This window comes from Budorcas taxicolor, chromosome 8 (genome assembly GCF_023091745.1).
Source record: "Budorcas taxicolor isolate Tak-1 chromosome 8, Takin1.1, whole genome shotgun sequence".
Taxonomy (NCBI): Eukaryota; Metazoa; Chordata; class Mammalia; order Artiodactyla; family Bovidae; genus Budorcas; species Budorcas taxicolor.
Window position 1 is genome coordinate 34,133,566 of NC_068917.1, and position 17,571 is coordinate 34,151,136.

General features: G+C 38.9%; 1 pseudogene; it reads left to right on the top strand.

The window, feature by feature from the left end:
• Positions 1-16,171: 16,171 nt before the first annotated feature.
• On the top strand, positions 16,172-16,616 carry LOC128052360 (ubiquitin-conjugating enzyme E2 D3-like; annotated as a pseudogene).
• Positions 16,617-17,571: the final 955 nt, after the last annotated feature.

A 17,571-nucleotide genomic window follows, 5' to 3' on the forward strand; every position in this document is an offset into this window, starting at 1 on the left:
AATTTAAAAAACCAAAATGTTCTGAGTTTATAAGACAAAACTGATTAGCACATTTAGTATATGTTCATATTATATTGCTTCCCTCATAATTCAGTTGGTAAAGAATCCAGCTACTATGCAGGAGACCCCAGTTCGATTTCTGGGTTGGGAAGATCCACTGGAGAAGGGATAAGCTACCCACTCCAGTATTCCTGGGCTTCCCTTGTGGCTCAGCTGGTAAAGAATCCTCCCCCATTGCGGGAGATCTGGATTTGACCCTTGCGTTGGGAAGATCCCCTGGAGAAGGGAAAGGCTACCCACTCCAGTATTCTGGCCTGGAAAATTCCATGCACTGTATAGTCCATGGGGTCGCAAACAGTCAGACACGACTGAGAAACTTTCACTTTCACTTTGATATTATATTAATTAATTAGTGTCCTGATCTGGAAGGAAAAGATAGCTTAGGCTAGGGTAGCCATTTTGGAGTTCCAATTTTCTTGACTTACTGTTACTTCAGTAAACTCCAGAATATGAACCCATATATATTAGCTTTCTCTTGCTGCTTTAATAATTTTCCACTAACCTTGTAGTTTAAGCATCACAAACTTACTATCTTACAGCCATGGAGACCAGAAGTCTGACAGAGATCTCACAGGCTAAAAGCAAGTTTACACAAAACTTTGCCCCTTTGCAGTGTCTCTGGAGAGAATCTACCTACTTGCTAGTCCAACTTTTTTGGAGGCCACTTCCTTTGTGGCACCCTTCCTCTATCTTCAAAGCCACAGTGTCTCATCTCTCTGAGGCACCTTCTGTCCTCACATCTCTCCCTGACTGCAGTAGACAAAGATCCTTCACTTTTAGGAATTCACAGAATTAGATTACACCTACCCAGATAATCCAACATGAAAGAAAAGAAAGTGTTAGTTGCTCAGTCATGTCCAACTCTTTGTGACTCCGTGGATTGTAGCCCACCAGGCTCCTTTGTTCATGGAATTCTCCAGGCAAGAATCCTGGGATGGCTTGCCATTTCCTTCTCCAGAGGATCTTCCCGACCCAGGGATCAAACCCAGGCCTCCTGCATTGCAGGCAGATCCAAGTCATTAATCTTGGGCTTTCCCAGTGGCTCAGTGGTAAAGAATCCATCTGCAGTGACGGAGATGTGGATTCAATCCCTCGGTCAGGAAGATCCCCTGGAGGAGGGCATGGCAACCCACTCCAGTATTCTTGCCTGAAGAATCCCATGGACATTGGAACCTGGCAGGCTACAGTCCATAGGGCTGCAAAGAGTTGGACATGACTGAAGCAACTGAGCGCAGCACCCACACAACTTTAATCATGTCCACAAAGTTATTTTTGCCATGTAAGGTAACATATTCACAGATTCTGGAGATTGGGATATGGACATCATGGGTGGGGGAGAGGGCAATATTCTTTCTACTACACCAGGATTCCTAGCAGAACATCACTTTATGCACATGAGACATAAACTGTGTTTACAGAGAGATAGAATATAATTGTTTAAAGAGCTCTGGGTAGAATTTTTAAAACCTGACTTCAATTTCTGATATTTCAGAAAGGGTATTTCAAGGTAGAGGAAATAATGTGATCCAAAGGTGTGAAGGCACACAGCACATTTAAAAAAAACACTAAATTATCTGATTCAACTGGAATTGAAGAAGTGAAGAGCAGTAGAAGTGTCTTTGGGGAGAATAGCCAGAGGTACTGAATGTCAGACTAAGGATTGGACCTTCATCAGAAAGCAGTTGAAAGTCACTGAAAGTTAGTGACAATAGCTACATTTGCAACTTATAATGGGTCACCTGGAAGCAGGATGGAGAGAGAGAGAGCTGGAAGGGAGATAGAAGGTAGACAACCTAAAGATCATTGGTTCCTTCTAGGAAAAAGGTTTGAACATGAGATAACAGTGATGAAAATAACAGGAATGAAATGGCTGGTGAAGTAATAGAGCTAGGTGATCATTTCAGTTAGGTTTGATGCAGCTGAATATCAGCATCATGCGATAACCATCATGGGGATAACCATGGGCATTAGTATTGAAAAATCACATCTGAATAGTTTTAAAAATCATATTTTTAGGAAAAATCTAATTTTTTTTCTTAAGTATAATGTTCACTTGCTCTGGATGATTTTAGTTTTGGGGTCCTGTACTGTATGATTGGAGGAGTGAATTCCAGTTTAGTACAGGTAAGAAATGGAGTCTTCAGAGAGCTTCATAACGGAAGATGTATCAATCTAAAAATTTTCCTGGAAGAAGTACCAGGAGAGCTTCTGGAAGTGAGAGAATGATATAGGGTGGTGGGCAAAATAAATATCATAGAAGGTTGAGAAGATGAATTGTTGATAGGCTGATTAAGCAAACACAATCCCCGATTTCTAAAATTCTAAGAAAAATTCACTAAATGTTAAGATTGCTCTTAAAAGCAATCTGCGTGTAGAGCAGCAAAGCCCAGGTTAAAGATGCCCATGCTAGAAGAGGCTACTGAATTGGATTTTGTCTGGAAAAAATTATCTTAGGAAAGATGGGGGCCACTGTGGGACCTCTTCAGACTGTGACCACACAATATGATTATATCTTAGAGACTTCAGTTGTCTAGAATCTGTTTATTCTGACATCCTGTTACTTGCCTGACCTGATATTTCAGAGTTAACTTATCCGGAGAAAAGCTGGCCTGACTCTTCCTTGTGAGCCTTGGCAAGTTTGCAGTCTGTTGGTGGTATGGCTGTAGGCCCAATTCCGATCTAGTGAATGTAGCTGATGACTCTATGTTTTTGGTATGCAGTCCTGTTTATGTGTACCAGAGCAAGAGAGTCGACATAAAGGAAAAAGCCTCTAAGGTATTTGAGCCTTACAACTACTGTTAAGCGTGAGGTGGGCTACCTTCTTATTACTGCACAGGTTTCTCTCATTTTGTTAATAAAAGCCAGACTCTTGCTATAGTTATGACCGGACAGTGATGGGTAAGAAGTGGAGCGAGCAGCTGTGCAGAACTGCAAGTGAATCACGATACTTAACCTTTGGTACTAGTTTTAGATGTTTGCTATTAAAAGATAATGAAAAGAGGTTGAAGTAGTTTCTGATTTGTTAATTCGGTGTGGCTCAGGTGAACTGCATTCCTTCGAGAGCTGTTAACAGTACCATTTCACATTTCTGGAATTAAATCAGAAGTTCAGATGCAGACAGTATCTTCAAAAAAAATTAAACACCTTGAAAGACTGAAAAATTTAGTCCAATATCCAGATGTTTGACCGTATGGTGCCAAACAGCTGCATATTCATTCTACTTTGGGCTTTTATTGAAATGTTTGGAAAATTATGGATACGTGAACTAACTCATTGAGAATATCAGACCTGGAAAGAGGCCTAGAGATCTTCTGCTTGCTCCATTTTAGAGCTGACAGTGGATTGAAGATAGCTCTGTCCAGCATGGGGGAAGAGAGATAAACAGTGATTAGGAACCCAAGAGGTAAAGTCATTTTTATCGAATGTTGTTCAGTTAGTCATGTTTGTTGTTTCGAAGATAGAGTTATTATAATATTTTTAATTTTTAGTAATTGATTGGTTGGGTCTTTGGGGATAGGGCAAAAAATAAAAAGACACTGAAAAGGTCTTAAGAGTCCTCAGTTTGCTCCAAAAAGGAAAAAAATAAGAGGCTTTTTCATTTACCTCTAGAATCCACCACTTTCCAAGGACTAATGTTCATTCGTGCAATATACATGTGAAAACGATTTAGAGTACGTATCAATGGAAAATGTATTAGCTAAGTTCCTTGGACCTGAAATTAATAGGAGAGCTTTTAGATTAATGGGACTAGAAATATCATTGCTTTCTTTTGGCATGATTTTTATGGCATCTTCATATTCTTAAAATGAAATGTACTGCTGTGAATCTAATATGCCCCAATTGTTCATATGATTTGGTGAATTCTTCAGATCATAAAGACAACAAAAACTAAGATGGCTCTTTTTCTCTTTGCCACACAAGTCAAATGATACCTAATTCTGTTCATGTAAGTACTTTTAGAGACTAGCGCTGCAAAATGTATGAACAATTATGTATAGTGATGTTCCATAAAATTCAAAAAATGAATCAAATAAATCTAGGGAAATAGTCTTTTTTTCTAAAAATACTATTAGCTTCAATGCTATTCTTTCAGTATTAAAAACTTAATTATCAAACTTTTCATACAATCAGTCTCAGGTATTTACTGAGGTTAAAACTATAAGTCAAGGAATGTAGACTTCTCTTTGAAGCATGTTATTTTCTCTTCTATTTTTTTTTTGACTTCACAATCTAGATGACGAAACTAGAATTACATAAAATGATAGCAATAAAAAGTGTTACACAAGTTCTTAATTTGACAGTTTGAACTTCAAAAACTTTATATTTTAGAGTAAATTAAAACCATTTAGTCAGATTTTTAGATTCCAAGTTTATGCGTCTATCTCTCAATATGTCGTGTCAACAGTGCACTGTTTACACACAGGATGAAGAATGACAAAACAGCTATCTAGGTTAGACTCCTGACACTTCCGCTTGCATAAATGTAATCTTACCAAAATAATGAGTCACAGTTAAAAATGGTAAGATTCACTGTGACAGTAATAGATGGGAACAGAACAGGAAAGAGGTTACCATTTGCTTAACGTTTAAAATTGCCAGGTATTTTCCATAAATCTTCTCATTGGGTTCCCGTAATAGCCTTATGGAAAAGATAACTGAAATCTAGAGAAATAAATGGGCTACCCTGATAGCTCAGTTGGTAAACAATCCACCCGCAATGCAGGAGACCTGTTGGATTCCTGGGTTGGGAAGATCCCCTGGAGAAGGGAAAGGCTACCCACTCCAGTGGCTTGGAGAATCCCACAGACACTATAGAGTCCATGGGGTTGCAAAGAGTCGGACACATCTGAGAAATAAAATAATTCTCCCAAAATTACATATCTAGGAAGTTGAGGCTAAAAATTCAAATCTAGATCTAATTCCAGATCCAGTATTCTATTACGGCTGACTAATAGAAGTGTTTATGTATTGGGTTGTGTTCCCATGAATATTTACAATTATAATTATCCTGTTATTGAAATCAGACTGTGGGACATAAAGAAATGAGATGAATACAACCTCAACTTTGCTGTTGATTCAGTGAGTAATAGTGTCTCAGTCACTTAAACAGAGTGGCCTCTGCTTTCTCATTTATAGAAACAACAAAACAGAAAATTTAGATTGGTCATTTGGAAAATTTATGGTTTCCAATATAATGATTGCTTATATCTCTTCTGAGATGACAAATGATAATGACTAAACCTATCCATATGCCAAAAGGATAAACATATTTCAAGACAAAACCAAAATTCAAAATAATAATTTCTCCTGTGTCCACTTGGTATATAAATCTAAATAACAAACATGTGTTTTTGTCCATTTTTTTTACCATATTGTATCTACAGAGTTAGCAAAGTGGGGGCATATTATTTCAGAAGAAGTTCTCAAATCTTTATGTATGGTACTATTTTTCTTACTCTTTTAGAATTTAATTTTTCAAGTAGCATTTTTTAAAAAAAATTTTCCTTTGTCAATTCTAGAGAAATCCATGTAGGCTAGATGGAAGGAACTTCAGGGAATTTATAAAGATAAAGATAAAAGCTGATCATGTAAAATTATTGAGATGTGGAGGAAAAGATCTTTAAATATAGAATTCGTTCCTGGGGATGAAGGCTCCTATCAATCAGTTGTCCAACGTGTCAATAGAACAATAAATATTTAATAGGAAATCCACTATTAAGAGCACTTATCTATCCATCATCCTTACTACTTACTCACTCTATTACTAAATTCAAAGAAATCTTTTCCTTCTATTTTGACAGTCTTTCCCCTTTCCAAAATCATTCAAATGCTTTGTATATGAAGACTAATTTCCTGTCTCATCTTTAGCAAGTTTTGCCAAAATACCCTGAAATCCAAAGTCAAATAACAAAACCATAATGCTGAAAGGGACCTCAATGAGTCACTTACCCTTCCCCTAGTCCTCTATCTAATCCTCTCCATCCAGACCTGCCTTTATCTCCCCTGTTCAGCTGCTGCTTCTGCAGCAACACATACACTGAGCCTAGAAAGGTTACTCCTTTCTGACTCAGTGAAGTTCTTTGCTTTTATAATTCATAGATGCTGTAACGGAGAAGACAATGGCACCCCACTCCAGTACTCTTGCCTGGAAAATCCCATGGACAGAGGAGCCTGGTAGGCTGCAGTCCATGGGGTCGCTAGGAGTCGGACACGACTGAGCAACTTCACTTTCACTTTTCACTTTCCTGCATTGGAGAAGGAAATGGCAACAACCCACTCCAGTGTTCTTGCCTGGAGAATCCCAGGGACGGGGGAGCCTGGTGGGCTGCCGTCTATGGGGTTGCACAGAGTCGGACACGACTGAAGTGATTTAGCAGCAGCAGCAGCAGATGCTGTAAACTTCAGTCTCACACTTTTAAACTATTTTAAAATACCTACGCCTACTTCTTAAACTCCAACAATATATTACTAATCTCAAAAGCTCCTTTTCCAGTTTAACAGATGCTCTTGCTTTAAACTGAGGAAGTCTTACTGTATGTCTTTCAAATTACTGGGAAAAAATAATTATTGCATGGATTCCAACTCCCCCTCTAATGGACCTATAACCTCCATTCTTAGTACAATGTTATAGAGCATAAAAATGTAAGTGTTTTTCTGAGTGTTGCTTATTTTTTTCTTTTAGCTATGGGGAGTATCCCCTCATATTTTTATTGTAAACTCTAGAGGTTAGGGTGTGATTAGCTGTATGACTTTTAGGTTAAGGTCTATTCTGGAAACATATCCTATTTATTTTTGTTGTATTTGTTTTTACTATTCCTCACTTTGTCCCCAAATTCCCAGAGCCTAAAAGGATAAATAATATATAGCAATATGAGAGGAAAAGTATCTAAGAAAGAATGAAAACAAAGAGTGCTTAGGAATGAAGTTATTCTAAAAATGTAAACCATAAACGTCATTACACTTGATATAGGACCATAATTTTGGCTCTATGCTTACTTATAAGCCAAAGGTAAGGGAGAGCAAGAGAGGATTCTGATTTTAGACCATCTCAGTTCAGTTCAGTTCAGTCGCTCAGTCGTGTCCGACTCTTGAGACCCCATGAATCGCAGCACGCCAGGCCTCCCTGTCCATCACCATCTCCCGGAGTTCACTCAGACTCACGTCCATTGAGTCCGTGATGCCATCCATCCATCTCATCCTCTGTCGTCCCCTTCTCCTCCTGCCCCCAATCCTGCCCAGCATCAGAGTCTTTTCCAATGAGTCAACCCTTCGCATGAGGTGGCCAAAGTACTGGAGATTCAGCTTTAGCATCATTCCTTCCAAAGAAATCCCAGGGCTGATCTCCTTCAGAATGGACTGGTTGGATCTCCTTGCAGTCCAAGGGATTCTCAAGAGTCTTCTCCAACACCACAGTTCAAAAGCAGCAATTCTTCGGCGCTCAGCCTTCTTCACAGTCCAACTCTCACATCCATACATGACCACTGGAAAAACCATAGCTTTGACTAGACGGATCTTAGTCAGCAAAGTAATGTCTCTGCTTTTGAATATGCTATCTAGGTTGGATACAACTTTTCTTCCAAGGAGTAAGCATCTTTTAATTTCATGGCTGCAATCTACTATGTTATAAAATTGAATAAAAAAGAACTGTAAAGGGCTCAGAGAAGCAAAACTCTATTAACACTAAGATTGAAAGCTGGAACTCCACGAAACATAACAATCAGCATTTTCAACAATGTCCTTACTTTTAGCACATTGAGTTTCCAAAAATTTATTTCCTATGCTGGTTTTCAAAAAGAGCCAGAGTCAATTCAAAGAATGAATTAAGTAAAAAGAAGGGCACTAGGTACCACAATGGTATGACTGAAGTATATTGATCTCTGAAGCCCAATTTAGCATAGATGTTAATTTTAGAATATCTGGAAGTTTGGCTTTTTGAAACTACCATGCAACAAACTTCACATAAGAATGCTACAAAAAATACTGCAAATGCTCTGATTTGTGAGTCATACAGTTGATTGACCAACCTTTTTGCTCTGACCTCATTGTATGATCTATGATATAGGTTCAGAATGTAGGCTTCTATAGAGAGCAGTGTCTTCACCTTGTAGTTAGCAAGGATGTATTGTTATGTCTTAAGAAGATACACATAGTTGATATTGCTAAGTAGTTTCCAGTGGTCTGGATTTTTTATTCTAAAATATTACATCTTCCAGCAAAATCCTGTTCACATTATGAAAGTCCAGTAATCTAACAGGTCAAAAATATTACTATAGATGGTTTACTTAGACAAGAAAAGGCAAGTGGCTCACCAAGTCCCTGTTAGTAGACACAGAGAAGAAGGCAATGGGATGTTCCTAAAATACTTTCAATTTTATAGGGACATGTTAAAATATAAGGTGTCTGGCAATGTCTGGTCTAGCCTAATGAAATCAATAGAGGTAGGCCAGGGCAGAAGAATCCTTATGGCCTGCAGATATGTATTTTGTGCTGCTGTCTCTGATTTGAAAACTGGAATAAATTTTTAATTTATGATTGAAAAGATTGAGTCCACCTTTGAACAGCTTACGTAAATTAGATTGCCCTCAAGTCACACTTGAAAAGTACCATAACCACCATCATCAGTTTCAATTTGTAAAATGGAAGCAATGAAATAGACGCTAGGGGCACATTTACACACCTAGCCCTTAAATTTTGCATAAATAAGAACCACCACCACCTCCAGCAGGCAGATTAATTTCAGACTGCAAAGATTTTTCTATTGAGACTATTCTGTTCAAAAGTTCAACTTCACAATGCCAGCATGACTGTACTAATGAATCAGCTCTAAAGCCACAGTGAAAATGAAACAGAGATCACTGTTTGGTTATGACCAATATTTCTGTATGTAAGTTGCTTGGAAGCCACTAAATTGTGCCTCTCTAAAAGACCTTACTGATTTTAACTTCCTGATATCAGATACTAGATGATATCAGATCAGATGTTTAAAGGGTCTAAGAAACCTAAAAGATGGTAACTAATATAATTCAAGTTAAAATTCTTAATTTCCTTCCCTTGTCTAGCAAAACTTACAAGAACATTGTTAAGGGGGAAAAAAAATGTCAATTGCCCAAAGATTTAGAAGGCAGCAATTGGGTCTATGAATTCTCATTAAATTAGCTCCATAAATCAGACTCTATGGAATAACTCTGAAAAGCAAGCCTTATCTTATCCAGGAAAACCCACTGTATATATTTAAAACCTCATAAGATTCTATTACTTATGCTGTATATTGTATTAAGTAAGCCCATTTAAAGTACACACTTTAGCTTCCTTAAGCCAATGTTTTTACAAGTTCATGACCATGATAAAATATATTGCTTTTCAGAATGCATATCCTTTATGCCTATCATAACTATGTTCTACCAATTAAATTACACCAACATTTATGGGACAGAGTTCTCTAGAAACAAAGACTGTGTTTAATGCCTGCAGTGACACCTACTGGTAATGAAATACACCTAATTCTTAAAAATATTTGAAGTAATAATATCACAGGCCCATACTTTTCATTCTCAGGGCCGAAATTCACCATCCACAGCAAATTCTTTCTTTTCATCAGAAAACTTGCTTGATTAGCTTTTCGGTAACAGAAAATGCATGCAAATCATATCTTCTTTTAGAGAGTGAGGATTTGGCATGCAGTAGTTTGTGTTATCTTTTTGAGTATGATGAAGACATGCCCTTTTATGTTGGTAACAGATCATCACAAATCATTTCATTTATGCCTATGCAAAACCAGATGTCTCTTCTTAGCCAAGATGCCCGTGAGAGATAGTGTTTCTGACAAACTGAGAAGATGAAGGGAAACGAAGGCCGTTGCATGAACAGCAGGTTTATGGGACAGTCTTCACTACCGTCATCTCTGAGGGCCCGTGAATAAAACCCATATCCCCTTTTAACAATGTGGTCTTTCTACAGAGGTTTGGCCCACCTGGTAAGCATCAACTCCTCAAGGCCAAGTTGAGATCTCCCCGAATTCTGTGGCCTTGCATTTCCCATAAGCCTGCTGCATGCGGCTTTGTCTCGCACGACACATGTGTCCCCCAAACACATCATCCAGTCATATCCTTCTCTCCCTCACTCCTCTATAAAGCTGTATAAAGTATTCAAATCCTAACAGGCCTTTCCTGACTGTTCTACCACCCATACTTTCCCTGAGTTTGAACTCTCATATTCTCCGGTCTGTATTGCACCACTAAGAAATTGCTTGCATACTCTTCTTTAATCACTACTACTAATATTTACAATAGAATCCATGTATAGTTGATCCATAAAGTTCTGGAAATATGCTAAACTAGAGGGAATGACTTGAATTTTATAATGACCCTTCAATTTTGGTACTACCAACTTCATTCCTCAGATGAAGAAACTGATGCTCAGAGGAGTCAGATCCTCTGTTCCAGTTGACACATCAGACAAAGTTAGGATTAAAAACCAAATCTGTCATGTGTTCCAAACCTCTTCTTCAGTGATGACACATGTGTGTTATCTATAAGTCCTATCCCCGCCCCCATCCTCCAGCCCTTGTGTCTGTTGGGACCATTCCATCCTCTGCAGGCTGTCCCCATTCTTTCCCACAAGGAGTGATAAATTTCTAGCAAGTCATTTCACCCTCCATCAATTGGTGGAGTTTCAGAAAAACTCTTTTGCTTTTGCCTAAAAATTAAAGACAATAGAGGGTGACAGACCTATTGTAATTTTGTTAACTGTCATATGGCAGCTTCTGAATGTCATACCTGTCTTTGTGGCTCCTTACTGGTAGTGCAGTGGTTGACCAAGAGCCTTTATAAAAGCTGCCAAGCCAGTCTGTATGATACTACAATGTCATTACATATTTGCCCAAATCCATAGAATGTACAACAACAAGGGTGCACCCTGTGGACTTTGGGTGATGGTGATGTGTCAGTGGAGGCTCATTGATTGTAACAAAGGTACCTCTGTAGTTCAGGATGTTGATAGAAGGGGAGGTTGTGCCTGCATATGAACGAGGTGTGTGTGTGCACGCCAAGTCGCTTCAGTCGTGTCCAACTCTGTGCAACCCTGTGACTATAGCCTCCCAGGCTCCTCTTGTCCATGGAAATTCTCCAGGCAAGAATACTGGAGTGGGTTGCCATGTCCTCCTCCAGGGGATCTTCCCAGTCCAGGGATCAAGTCTGTGTGTGTCTTGGATGGGCAGGCAAGTTCTTTACCACTAGTGCCACCTATATGTAATGAATCTCTGTACTTTCTGTTCAATTTTTCTGTGAACTAAAAACTGCTCTAAAATTAAAGTGTATTAATGAGAAAAAAAAAAAAACTGCCAATGCTTCATCTCACTCCACACAATAAATTCAGAATCTCTAGGGATCAGTTGTGCTTTAGTTGCTAACTCTTTGCGACCCTATGGACTGTAGCCCACCAGGCTCCTCTGTCCATGGTATTTTCTGTCCACGGAAAGATTACTGGAGTGGGTTGCCATTTTCTTCTGCAGGGGATCTTCGTGACCCAGGGATTAAACTTGGGTCTCCTGGGGTCAGACCTGTACATTATTATCTGTTTAAAGTTCCCCAGGGAACTCTAACATGCAGCCAGGGTTGAAAACTGTTGTGCTGTGTCTTCTGTGTATCTGGCATGCCTCTGGCCCTCAGGTTGCTGAGTTCACTCTAATCACAGACACACTAGGTCGTCCCCATGGTGATTCCTCAGTCAGGAAGCAATATATGATATATAAAAATAATGTAATCATATATACAGGAACATATATACTAAGTGTGTATTTTTATAAAATATGTTATATATGCATATTTTATTTAAATATATATATATATGGAAATACGTGTCTCTAGTAGGTGACCAGGTATGCACGTAACATAGCATCAACCACTCACCTCACTTCTGAGTCTTTGCCCCAGAGGCCCTGATGTCTGATTTTTTTTTTTTTTTTTGGTTCCCACTAAGAGATTGGAGTTGCCAACCTCTGCACTGTGGGTTTGAGTTCTGGCCCCAGATTTGGCCTTGAAGACCTACAGCTATTGTCTGCCCTCCTGCCATCCTTTTCCTTCTTGTGTATATTCACATGTGTTCCTAGAAATCAAGAACTTCTGCAGCGTTTCTTCCCTGCCCATGGGAGCCCTGAGCAGGCTGCTTCCTGGACTGTTACCCTGGTAAATACTAACTGCAGCTTTACCAGTCATGAGAGTGTTCATGGACCTTGATGCTAAAGACGACACAGACCTCTGAGCGCACCCGCTCCCCACCTGTACACTCCTAGACAGGGGTGAGCATACGCAGTCCTACTTCATTTCACTAGACTATAAGGTCTTTGAGGGCAAAAGGCTTACCTTACTCATCTTTATCACTTAATACAGCACCTATTACATCTAAGTAGATAGTTAAATATTGGTACAGTGGTGAACAATTCACTTGCTAAAGGAGAAGTTGTTGTTCAGTCCTTCAGTCCTGTCCGACTCTGAGACCCCATGAGGTGCAGCACTCCAGGCTTCCCTCTTCTTCACTATCTCCTGGAGTTCGTTTAAACTCACGTCCACTGAGTTGATGATCCATCAAACCATCTCATCCTCTGTCATCCTTTTCTCCTCTTGTCCTCAATGTTTTCTAGCATCAGGGTCTTTTCTAATAAGTTGGCTCGGTGGCCAAAGGATTGGAGCTTCAGCATCAGTCCTTCCAATGAATATTCAGGGATGATTTCCTTTAGGATTAACTGGTTTGATCTCCTTGCTGTCCAGGGAATTCTCAAGAGTCTTTTCCAATACCATAGTTTGAAGGCATCAATTCTTTGGTGCTTAGCCTTCTTTGAGGTCCAACTCTCACATCCATACATGACTACTGGAAAAACCATAGTTTTGACTACATGGACCTTTGTCGGCAAATGGAGATTCAGGTCCAATCCCTGGGTCAGGAAGGTCCCCTGAAGGAGGAAATAGCAGCCCACTCCAGTATTCTTGCCTGGGAAATCCCATATACAGAGGAGCCTGGTGAGCTACAGTCCATGGGGTGGCAAAAGAGTCAGACATGATTAATCACCCATGCACTCTTTAAACATTGTAAATGAATAGTCTTTCATATTTCTTTCCTGAGGCTCTGAATATGTTTTGAGAGCTGACACTACCTTCTGCCATTTTTAGAATATGGACTTGGGCTATTTTTTCCAATTTGTGATTATGAGAGTTTCTGCTAAGTTATTCCTGTGCTTCACTTGAACGTTTTTGAGAAAAGTCAGATTGTGAGATAGTTACATAAACTATTTGGTGTCATTGGCACTTCATTCTAAGCAATAAAAATGTGCACCAGAGGGTCATAATATGTTATTTTATTGAGCGCTTCATTTGATTTGGGAATAGATGATAAATTACTCCCCAATAGGAAAAAGCGTTCTTTTCTTAAGGCTGAACATAGTGCCCATTATTAAGTTTCAACTTGACTATTCCTTAGCTCTCTGACCACTTCTAAGTTACTTAATGGTGTCATTGTGGGGTAATTAGAACGTATTTTTTTGTACTAAGACTTATGTACCAGTTACAATGTACGTAACAATAATGACAATCATTATAGTCATCATCATTATTGATTTTAGTCACTTCTCCATAAAAAGTTAAATGTTGATTTACCCTATAATTCAAAGATAAAATCTGTCATCAATCTACATTGTATTTGGTAAAATTTGCAATTTGCTGATCAGCCAGTAGCCTTAAAAAGCAATCTTTCATTGCCATGAATGCATTATTCAGAAGTATATTGGCGACCATAGCTCAGAAAACATTTTGGTTATGTCAGGAAAGTTTCAATAAAGCAAATTATATATATTTGTCATCTATGCCAATCAACTGATATCCAAAGAGCACCATTGTGTTCTACAGATGTTTTATGAAGAATGGACAATCTTAGTTCAGTTTAACTACCAGATTTCCATAATTTATGCCAATACCTTAATTCTCAGACAGTTTTTATAATTTCTGCTTCACAATAGAAAAGAAAGATCAAGTCAGCTCTACTAGATACAGAAGAGTCAGAGTTTGGATCCAATACTGGTGTATTTCATATGTCCTAGACTGTTTTGATGCCCTCTAAGTATAAGACTATAACATTTTAGAATAGGAATGATGCAGCCAGACAAACCAGATGTTTGTTTCTGTCTGTTTCTGACTATGATTTTTTTAAATACAGCCTAAGGTAAAGTCTGATGAATACTTGCTATGGTGATGAAAGTTCCCACAGTGCTTCCAGGGTTGCATTATTTGATTTGAATTTCAGCCTGATGTCAGGACACTGGTGGGGTCTTATTATGCCATTTTATAAAACACTTTCTATGTGCCTAATGTGGTATACATTGAAATGTATATATGTACACACATAAATGTTTGTGATTGTTATTTGAGGTATTTCAAGTAAGCATTAAAACATCGAAACCATCTGATTTGCATTTTTCAACAAGAACCAACATATGTATTTATTTATGGGAACATTTTTGGCATAAGACTTTCTATTAAATTATAACAAAAAGCTTTCTCTATCACCCTGGGGAATCTGGCAATCAGCCTACCTCCTACCTAGATCAATCTTCCCCATCTACCCCAGTCTTCTCCCACCCACTATATGCATACCTTAAAGCTGTAGTCTTGCCTGGAACTAGTGTTGTGGAGACACAGAAAGTTGTATAAGGCAGTACTTGTTAACATGGCTGCAACCCCCATGATCTCCAAGGTCCCCTAGGAATCCACAGATTGACTGTCTGTCATTTACATAGTTCTGTTTTCATGTTCTGTAAAATGGGCACAAATATATTTTATATTACACAATTTAAAATCTCCCAATAAACTGCTGCTGCTGCTGCTGCTAAGTCGCATCAGTCATATCCCACTCTGTGCGACACCATAGACAGCAGCAAACCAGGCTCAACTGTCCCTGGGATTCTCCAGACAAGAACATTGGAGTGGGTTGCCATTTCCTTCTCTGATGCATGAAAGTGAAAAGTGAAAGGGAAGTCGCTCAGTGGTGTCCAACTCTTGGCTACCCCATGGACTGTAGCCCACCAGGCTCCTCTGTCTATGGGAGTTTCCAGGCAAGAGTACTAGAGTGGGGTGCCATTGCCTTCTCCACCCAATAAACTAATTGAATACAACTGTTTGAATGCCCTAAGGCTGGGAGAACCACACTGCTGTCAGTCTTGAAATTTCCTAAAGTCAGCCTATTTTACCAGTTTAAACTCGATCAATTTCTGGTCCTTCAAATAAAGAGCATAATTTTTAAAATTATAATTATCACTAATTACTATCACTAGTATGATGATGGTAATGATGGGGAGAAGGAGGAGATGGAGAAGAAGAAGAAGAGCCTGTTATCGTACAAGCAATATCATAATTTAGATGTCTATACTCTGTATCCATGATTTCACTTAATTGTGAAAATTCTAATAGGTTAAATATAATTGTGATAAGCATTTCATAGTAAATCTGAGAATTCGAGAGGTTAAACTTACTTGTCCAAGACAACACAATCAGAAAGTGGCAAAGCAGAGACTTTAAACCAAGAGTATCTGATGATAAATCTGTTTTCCTAATGACTATCCTGCTGCTGCTGCTGCTGCTAGGTCGCTTCAGTCGTGTTCGACTGTGTGCGACCCCATAGACGGCAGCCCACCAGGCTCCCCCGTTCCTGGGATTCTCCAGGCAAGAACACTGGATTGGATTGCCATTTCCTTCTCCAATGCACAAAAGTGAAAAGTGAAAGTGAATTCACTCAGTCGTGTCCAACTCCTAGCGACCCCATGGACTGCAACTTACCAGGCTCCTCTGTCCATGGGATTTTCCAGGCAAGAGTACTGGAGTGGGGTGCCATTGCCTTCTCTGCCTCCCATAAAAATCATAAATTTGCCCTAATAATAATTAATACAGACAATTTCTGTTAACCAACCTCAAGGTTCTCCTGAGATCGCCTCCTCAATACCAAGCGCCTGTGTCTGGCAGAGCCAGTGTGAGACTGAGACAATCCTTCCAAGCTGCCGGAATAATAAAGAGTTTTGGCTGGACCTTCGAGCACAAACCAAGATAGTGAGGAGCCAGACGAAAAGCAGACTATGGCGCTGAAACAGATTAATAAGGAACTTAGTGATTTGGCCCGTGACCCTCCGGCACAATGTTCTGTAGGTCCAGTTGGGGATGATATGTTTCATTGGCAAGCCACAATTATGGGACGTAGTGACAGCCCAGATCAAGGAGGTGTATTCTTTTTGACAATTCATTTTCCTACCTGACTACCCATTCAAACCACCTCAGGTTGCATTTACAACAAGAATTTATCATCCAAATATTAACAGTAATGGCAGCATCTGTTTCAATAGTCTAAGATCACAGTGGTCTCCTGCTTTATCTATTTCTAAAGTTCTTTTATCCATTTGTTCACTGCTATGTGATCCAAACCCAGATGACCCCCTAGTGCCAGAGATTGCATGGATCTATAAAACAGACAGAGAGAAGTACAACAGAATATCTAGGGGATGGACTCAGAAGTATGCCATGTGATGCTTCCTTAAAGTCAGAATAACCTGCCTTGTAGCTGGAATAAACTTTAAATTACTGTTCCTTTTTTGATTTTCTTATCCAGCTGCTCCCCTATCAGACCTCATCTTTTTTAATTTTATTTTTTGTTTACCTTTCTCCTTTCATTCACATGTTCATCTGAGAAGACTTAAGTTCTTCCAGCTCTAGATAATATTGGCTTTTAGAAACTGTAACGTAGTTACAAGAGAAGAGTTGCCCAAGATTCAGAATTTTTTTAAAAATGGAGCATGTGTATTATGTGGCCAATGTCTTCACTCTAACTTGATTATGAGACTAAAACCATTCCTCACTGCTCTAACATACTGAAGAATCATCTGAGAGGGAGGGAGATGAATTCTGAGTTGTCACATCAAAGGAAGCAGCATTATTCTAGTAGCATCCATTCTGGTTTAAGCCTTCCATGGTTAGAGATTTGAGGTTACATGATATACTTTACACTCATAACTGATGTGGCTAGAGAACTGATATTGAATTTGTAGCATCAGAAGAACAGAAAATATGATGTATTTTATGCATGTCAATAAAGGCATGAACTGTTCTTGTTCTACAGCGAATGGATATAAGAAGTCAAACACCCTTTGTATTCCAAAATAGGGTCTCAAAACATGTAACTTCCATTTAAATTGTTAGGAGGCTTGGAGCTAATAGTTAATCTGTCTTCCAATACTCTGTTTAATATATCACTGAATAAATGATGCAAGTTGTCAATGGATGAGTGATCAACTAATAGATCTGCTAGTAATTCATTTATATTTCTTCAATAAAATGGCATAAACCAAAAAAAAATACAATCTGTATGTATTTTTCTCATTGCTTGAACATGTATTGTGTCTGTTATATTAAGTACTTTCATATTTATACACAATGCTTTATTTCATCTTTATATCCCCTCAAGTTGGGGGTTATTAACTGCACA